Raw genomic sequence first — 8,555 nt, forward strand, 5'->3', positions numbered from 1 at the left:
ATATTGCTTTTTCTGCATTATTTCCGAGACAGGAGAAGGTCTTGAAACATTTGGTTCTTTCAGAGTTTAAGTCTTTCTGAATTCCTACAACAAACTGATTTCAAAATTAGTGTACAGGAACTGCTGTTGATACATCATTTTTTACTTTTTTTTAATTTTTAGTTCTTTTCTTCTCGGTGCGAAATTGTATGAGAATGAGGCCTTTTTGTAAATCGTTTCTAATCTACAGACGGTGTTTTTTCACACTGGAAATGCAAATTTGTATCTATATTTTACACGTATGCTTATCCCTTTTGAGCGTAGTTTTGGGTTTATTGGTATTCTGCAAAATAAATTAAATATAGGACCGGAGACAATTTATAAAATTGAAATGAAAGTTGTTTGCAGTTGAAGAAAGAACCATTGTAAGTAATTTCCATGTTTTTTTGGATCGTATTTCTGATTTTTTGTCCTTATATATTATCGTCTCTCTCTACTGACAGGGGCACGACGAAAATTTTCTTTTTAATACAAAAATGTCACGACTGCAATTATTGCTTATTAGTACATTTTTAATCGGACTTCGGCTTCTTTTGTGATCGATCATTGTGTTTAATTTGTTGTTGTAATTACTAAAGCGTGTTAGGTGGTACTAATAGCAACTTCCATTTAGGAATAGAAAATGTATTCTGACTCTTCTTCGAGTTATACCAAATTTGATAGAAATACTAAAAATATTTTCTTATAGTAAGATTGCAAGGCGTCGATTTCGCCTCATTGTAAGCAATCCAGTCATTTTTTGACAAGGAGGCTTCTGAAACATAGGAATTATAGTTTGTTCGGTCTCAGTTTACACTCATAGTTTTCTGTTTTTACGTAAACCAACGGTTATACGATAATTTGCCGATAGGAAGCCTTGCTTGATGTATGGTAACCATTGCTTTAAAATGTCATAAGTTTAAAGGTGTTGTTTGTAAGGAGTTTCCTGCCTCAAAGGATGTGTCGCAAATATTTAACTTTTTGGGCCGCGAAAGAAAGAAAGCGAAAAAGAAAGGTCGATTAATCAGCTTTTGGTATTTACCTCTGTTTCTTGAAATAGGGAAGTGAAACGTTTTTTCGCTGTTTTTTTAAATAAAGCGAAGAAATTAAAACATTGTCAAGCGTCAACTACAGTTTACAGTGGTCTAGTCGCGCTACTTCGCTTAAGATTCGAGAAATAAAGTTTATTCTTGAAGTAAGCGCTACTAAAAATAAGCGTTTCTGTAACAAGTTCCTTCGATCGCAGACGTTTTGTAAAAGTGAAAATAATTTGAAGACACCGGTCGACTGGCATAACTATGTAGTCTTTACAAGCAGGAGGAAACAAACCTTAGTTTCCAAGTGAATATATTTAATCACGAATATGTTGCATATTGTTTTTGGTCTATCTAAAGGTGACATCATTTTTACTTAGCGAAACTCTATTCATTATTGTTTTTTTCTGTTTGTTCAGCTGTAATAGGGCTGAAACAACGAATTTTTTAAGCTCTGGCGCATTAGCTTTCTGTTCTAGTTCTTAACTTCTTTCAATGAGAGAAGGTTAAACTATTCGACAAAAGACATTTTAAAACGTGAATGGTAAAATTAGCTAACCTTTCGCCGGTGACGACAAAGATCCCTTGATATGCGAATACAAGGAGGGCTCCTGAGAAACAACAGAAAATAAATAAATATCTTGAAAAAGAGAACGATTCAAGGGGAATTAAAGTATGTCAAGCAGAGAAAGCTTCTTTTTGAATTTCCTTATAACTATAAGCAAGATTCAAAATTTTGAGTAAAAAAAACATTCGTCATCCTCCCCTGCTGAAATAATAAAAACAGTGTGCTGAAAATTAAAACAAACTTTATGAAGTTTGCTTCTAAACACTTACACTCTATTTAGTAATAACAAGACTTAAATTATCACGAATTTCTTAAGTAGTCCATCATTTCCTACCTTTTTCCAAAACAGGTATTAAACGAGGTCGATTCCTGAGACTTTCTTTCTTTTATGTCTTAAATAAATGTTAAAAAGCGGAACACGAAACTACCGTACTGCTGCCCACCACTGTTCTGCGTCATTCTTATTAGGTTTCTCTTGACATTTAATTTTTAGTCAATCAATCAAGTGAATGAAGTTTAGAAAGGATCTCAATATCCTTGTAATATGCCGCCCGCCAAAAAAGTCAACTTAGCAGAAAGAATCAGTCTGCAATGTGGTCCAAAACGAACAATTCCCTACGCACCTTTTACCTTGCTCATTAGTTTTAATGCAAGTAAAAATGCTCAGCTGCGGAAAGGCGATTATTTATAAAATTCTCCAAAAAGGTTTCATTCATCTTACCTTATTCCAGGGACAGAAGGACCCGAGGTCTTTTATGTGCTTTCCCTTTTTTAACAAAGCCAACGAAAAAATTATTCTTAAGCGAAAACTTCAATCTCATTGCACGTTTTCGTTTAAGATACGACCAAAAAAAGTTGATTTGAACTTGTTAAAGTGTGCGCTTTTAAAAGAAATAAGGCATTTGTCAAAATTAATTTGAAGACACCGGTCAGGCATTAATATTTATTCCTTACATACAGAAGGAAAAATCTTCATTTTGAAGTTTGCATATAGTTCACTAGTCTCCCTCGCAGCCGTTCTTAGTGTCGTCACGCAAAATTCCTCCCCACTAACGGCTGCTCACATTCGAACAACATTCCTTTCCTCCATTTCAGCCAATCACCATTCGGTTCATATATCTCAGGAACCGTACCCGCCAAAGTAATCTAACCAATCGCATTGCGTGTTTTATTTTGGAGTTCTCAGCTTTCAAAATAGCGACCCTTGGCCTTGAAGAAGCTTTTGATGTTGTTTAATAGCAATACATTTCGAATTTCGAGCTTAAATACAAATGCGTTGAGAATCGTTTCGATTTTCCGGCGATTATTCTGATTTGTTCATGACTGGATGTGAATGTGATCTGCTATTCAGTGACCAGCGAGTTGTTAGCTTGCAAAGCGTGCTATCAAAGGCTTATAACGTTTAAAAAGGCATCTGATCATCTTCAAGAGCTTAAAACTGAATTGAAGGGAATCTTCAAGGATCAAACAATTCCAAGAACAAAACGCTTGTTAAGAGTCGTGAAAGACGATGGAGAAACTGCGACAGCTTCATGCCGTGGGAAAGCCTCGAAATGTTTACAATATCCGATCAATACAACTTGATACAGGAGAGACTTTCCGAAACTCATAGGTAGGTTGACAAAAATATCCTTCTTTTTTCTCGACTACATTTCTAAACATTGTTTTTTGCTGTGAATTCGCAATGTTATTTCGTCCGTTGTGAAAACTTTTAGAAATGAATAAAATATGTTTCTTAATTTACACGTTGTTTGCTTCAGTTCGAATGTTTGATCCGAATGTTCCGCAAAACGTTAAAATACTGGAAAATATTTCGCTCTGTTTCAATAAAGACGTCCAGAACCGCAATCTTTGAGAAAGAAGAGACAAGAATACGAAAACAATAATTATATTTGTCGCTCCCGAACGCATACTTCGCCGTGCATAACTTGCAATTGTTGGATGACATGAACCGTCCCGACATGAACTGGCGAAACGGTAAAGTTTATCCCAACAAAAATTAAATTTAGTCAAATTTAACTTTTTTTACACAGCAGAGGAATTTAAAACTTTTTATGAGACGTATGGTCTTCGGTTTTTAGTCTTCTGCGTTTGTAAACCGGTTGAAACTGAACGGTTTACAGATCTTTTCAGAAAAATAATTTTTCGAAAGCAGACACGGCAGACTAGGCCTTTCTCGATTATGCTAGTAAAACTGGCATTTAATGCTACTAGAAATTCTCGCAAAAAGCCAAAAAAATGCTAAAATAATGCCTGATTTCCTTTAAAAATTCCACTTGAATTCCAAAAATGCCTTGTTTTTTTTCAAACAAAACGTAAAAACTCTCACATTATATGCTCATATCAACAACAGGTGATACCTAATAATTGTTTGTTTATAAAAAAAAATATAAAAAAATATATAAAAAAATTCTTATTTTTTTTTTTTAAATAAAAAAATATAAAAAAAACACACACACAAGTAACACAACGCACAAACAGTCGAAACAGACAGAAAACAATCAAATTGTGTAATCAAAATTGTGAAACTTTAGGATTATTTATCCTTTTGAGTTCTGAGTGCTGAAAATCTGGATCACAGTCATGAAAAATGACAGAAAATGCTAGCAATTCTTTTTTGAAGAAAAAACGAAAAAAATGCTCGTTTTCCCAAAAAATGCCGAAAAAAATGCTAGCATAATCGAGAAAGGCCTACGGCAGACAATGTAGCGCCGCATTGTTGAACGGTTGCTATAAAATAAGCTAAAAGATAAAAGTTTGCGCCTTTTATTTTCATGCTGTTTTATTGCAACGGTCAGCGAAGCGAAGCCCTTTTTGATAAATTTCCCGCATAAGGGTTTAATCGGCACCAGTTATAGAGAGTTGACGCCGCAGAATAAAACAAACTAGTAAAATTTATTTATCATTAGAACTTGTTGCGTGCGTGCAAAATACATGGGATCGAATGTCCTTTGAAACGCAGACATAACGTCGCAAAATTACAGGAGTACTCCGTGTATTTGTTCAGTTTCTGCTCCAAATTCAAACCGAAATGTGTAATGATGTAAGTGGATTCAAAATACGCTGTAGAGAATTTTAAAAGCTGGCTCAACAGTCCCGTGAATGATTCTAAATGCTCGGTGATTTCGTTGAATATCGAATGCCGTGATTGTTAATTTTATCGAATGTTTCAAAACGTGTTGACAATGTTTTGAAAAATTATTTATAAATGGAATTGCAACGCTTTTTGATTCCGTTGAAAAACATTGCTTGCGTTTTCAAAACACATCGAAATGTTCTTCTCTGCAACAACCGAATTCGCGGGAAAAAACGTGTTGATTACGATCTCCCGTGCTGTGATTGGTCACATAAGAAACAAAGGGAAAGGAATGTTGTTCGAATGTGAGCAGCCGTTAGTGGGGAGGAATTTTGCGTGACGACACTAAGAACGGCTGCGAGGGAGACTAATAGTTCACGCGTATGTTGCATAGTTTTTTTAAAGGGACCTGGTCAGATTTGTCACGATATTTTAAGTCATTTTTCCGATTACGTCCAAATTGAAGGAAACCTCAAAATAATAGTTGTGTAATGTAGGAAAACAACAAAGAAGTAATCAAAACCCGAAAATAACCATGGATGATTTCGTCTGACGAAGATTAAGACGGATTACGACTTGCAAACTTGAAAAAACCTGCCAGTTTTTTTCAAAATGAGTTGTCCGTGACTGAGCTCCTTTAAGGTCATTTTATAGGTGACTCCGTTTTCAGTTAGCAAAACTGTATTCCCTTTTTTTTTACAGCCGTTTTGTTAAGCTGCAATAAAGCCTGAAACAACGAGTTTATTAAACTCCCGACGCAAATTTGTTCTGGCGCATTAGCTTACTTGTTAACTGTTTTCGATAAGAGGTTAGACTTCTTAATAAAAGAAACTATCGTGAATAGAATTAAAGAAAAACTATAAACCTTTTACCGACGGTGACAAAGATTCCTTGATGACTCTCGTAATGTGAGTGCAAGGAGGCTCCTGAGAAAGAACAGTAAAAATTAATATCTTGAAAAAAATAATGATTCAAGGCTCTATGAAATAAAAAACATGCAGGCGAATTTCTAAAGTAATCTTTCATTTCTTACCTATTTCCGAATCAGGAATTAAACTAGCCCGACTCCCGATACCTTCTTTCTTTTGACGGATTGAATAATTGTTTACAAACGGAACTCGAAATTAACGTACTGCTACCCGCCACTGTTTCCTGCATCATTATTATTAGCAGTTTCTCCTGACATTTAATTTTCTGTCAATTAATCAACTGACTAAAGTCTAAAAAGGATCTCAAATTTCCCGCCATCTGCCAGACTGCCACTCGCTAAAAAGTCAGCTTAGCAGAAATAATCTGCAATGTGCTCCAGAACAAAGAATTCCCCACGCAGTTTCCATCTAGCACACAAGTTTTACTACAATTGAAAATGCTCAGCTGTAGAAAGGCGACTATTGTATAATTCTCTGGTTAATCTTCATTCATTTTACCTCATTTCCGAGACAGAAAAACCCGAGGAAAAATATGCTGAACAAAGCGATTTTAAAATTAGTGTACTGCTACTTAAATTCATTTAATTTTGTTTCGATCAATTTATGTTTGCGTGACTTCTGTTTTAGCTGTCTACCTTTGAATAAAGAAAAAAAGGAGAATTGGTAAACAAAACATCTGCGTTCTGTTTTTGTTCGAGCTGATTCAATTACGTTTTAGTGATATTTTGGCTGTTGTATTGCTCTTCTGAAAGTGGAATAAACTGATAATATTGCAGATGACATATCTTTTTAAAATTCTTTAACATTGTAAAAAATAGTGTACAGAAAATAGAATATTTTTGTTTCCAAGTTCCTATATGTGTTCAGCAGTAGCAGAAGTAGTAGCAGTAGCAGTAGCAGCAGCAGTAGTAGTAGTAGTAGTAGTAGCAGTAGCAGTAGCAGTAGCAGTAGCAGTAGCAGTAGCAGTAGCAGTAGCAGTAGCAGTAGCAGTAGCAGTAGCAGTAGCAGTAGCAGTAGCAGTAGCAGTAGCAGTAGCAGTAGTAGTAGTAGTAGTAGTAGTAGTAGTAGTAGTAGTAGTAGTAGTAGTAGTAGTAGTAGTAGTAGTAGTAGTAGTAGTAGTAGTAGTAGTAGTAGTAGTAGTAGTAGTAAACTTTATTTCAGTGTCAGTCGTTAATTAACGTTCTAGCATATTACCTTGGATAAACATTAAAAGGCTATTCTAGATAAGACCTTTGTTAAGGTCGCACAGGACCCTTGCTCATTAATAAATTCATTAGCCAACGTTTTTGGGTGTTATCTTGTAAAGCTTTAATTCGCTAAATTTTAAACATCGATTCCTCTACAACTTATCAAGGATATTAAGAGGTGATGGAGTAACATCCTGATTGTTATTTTACTGAGAGATGACCGTTTATTGTGACGTTACAAGCCACTGTTTGAATTTTGAGCGAAAAAACGTAACAGCATTTATTGTTTAGCCCAAAGAAGCGGCTCTATGGTCGAATCGCTCGTTAAAATTGCATATATGGCTATTAATAAGCACAATAACATGATTGCGCGAAACACGCGCCATCTTGTTTTCATCTCGCGCGAAACATGCGCCACCTTGTTTTGATCTTGCGCGAAAACCGCGCACGTGAAAATGCCTTAAGTTGAGCAGGTCGACTCTGTCATGTGAATGGAGAACGAACTTCATTCTGGAACGCGTTTCGTTCCGGAATGAAAGTCATTCCGGAATCATGTAAACAGGCCTTAAGTGTTCCAGCCTTTCTGCATCAGAACTAGTGTGCAAGCTTATGACTGCATGTTACATGCATGAAATCAGATATGAGGTGAGGGGGGGGGGGGGTCATCACATAAATATTGAATAAAGAAGGGGGGTCACTTGCTACTTACATGGCCTGGAGCGGGGTCCTTACAGAAATTTTGATCTTTCCAAAATATTTTCCCCTCCCCCCTCTACATAAATAATGAACGGTCCCTTAGAACCTCTACAAGTCTGTGAGGTAGATCATTATACCCTGCACGAACGTAAAACAAATTGCAAATGTTTTGTTTTGATGAATGATGAATGATATTGGTTCTTATACAGCACATTTACAAAGCTCAATGCGCTTCACAATTAGAATTATAGGTTAAGAACGGACTTCAGCATATCAGGCGCCTCAGGCAGCCGCCATCCGTCCATGTGTATGATCTCACCGCACCACCCAACCCATAGATACAATCATGTTAATAGAACAGACCAAAATACCGGGAACTTCGTGCCCTACTCTTTACGATTAGTGTGTGGGTTTTTTATTTTAACGTCCCCTGCTGATCATAACACTGAAGATGCAGGAGACGGGGCCTACGGTCTATCGTCCTTATCCGAGAAGACTAGAACGTCTAACCATTTGCAGATGTCATTACAAAGCCAACACGCTCTCCGGTCGGGGGCGGACGCACCTTAGCATACACAAAACCACTATCCAGCTTACTGGAAATAAGCTTACTTCTTGTCCCTTTCTACACTTTATAATGATGACAATAGTAGCTATATTTTGAAAAGCCTGAAGTCTTTTTAACAAAACAACTTAACGATCTATCACAGCAAATCGTTGTACGGTTTTCCTCACAAGGAAGTTCACAAAAGAGGAATTTTCAGTGTATGAATATACAAAAGATGTCGTTGTGAACTCCTTGAACTCTTCCACAGCCACAGGAAGTCTAGCCTGCGCCGCAGACGAAACTAAAACCTGACAGGCTACAGGAAGTACGATTCGAAGAATTGTCGTCAGGTATTCGTTTCAAGAGGCCCACGATCCTTTTTGGTCAGCACAAAGAATCGCTGACCGATACGCCGAAAACGCGCAGGTTTTGGGGACGAGACAGTGGCGCAGTTCCCTTCCTACCCGTCTCTCCTCATTCTTGAATCCTGTGTTTAGGCC

At 36.6% G+C, this 8,555-nt stretch overlaps 1 protein-coding gene and 1 long non-coding RNA gene across 2 annotated transcripts in view; both read right to left on the minus strand.

Annotated features, from left to right (window-relative positions):
- LOC144630230 (uncharacterized) overlaps positions 1-884 on the minus strand; it is a 69,602-nt gene extending 68,718 nt beyond the window's left edge. Inside the window, exon 1 of the mRNA XM_078488560.1 lies at positions 874-884. The gene's annotated coding sequence lies outside the window, so the exon portion shown is untranslated. The remainder of the gene's footprint in view (positions 1-873) is intronic.
- Positions 885-1,983: 1,099 nt separating this feature from the next.
- LOC144630281 (uncharacterized) lies at positions 1,984-5,820 on the minus strand. The gene is made up of 3 exons (XR_013566497.1): positions 5,730-5,820; positions 5,562-5,622; positions 1,984-2,386 (listed from the first exon to the last, which is right to left on the minus strand). It is a non-coding gene; the product is annotated as an uncharacterized LOC144630281 (long non-coding RNA).
- Between the last annotated feature and the right edge of the window lie 2,735 nt (positions 5,821-8,555).

The sequence above is a fragment of the Oculina patagonica genome, chromosome 11, assembly GCF_052425735.1.
Source record: "Oculina patagonica isolate OP01 chromosome 11, crgOcupat, whole genome shotgun sequence".
Classification (NCBI taxonomy): Eukaryota; Metazoa; Cnidaria; class Anthozoa; order Scleractinia; family Oculinidae; genus Oculina; species Oculina patagonica.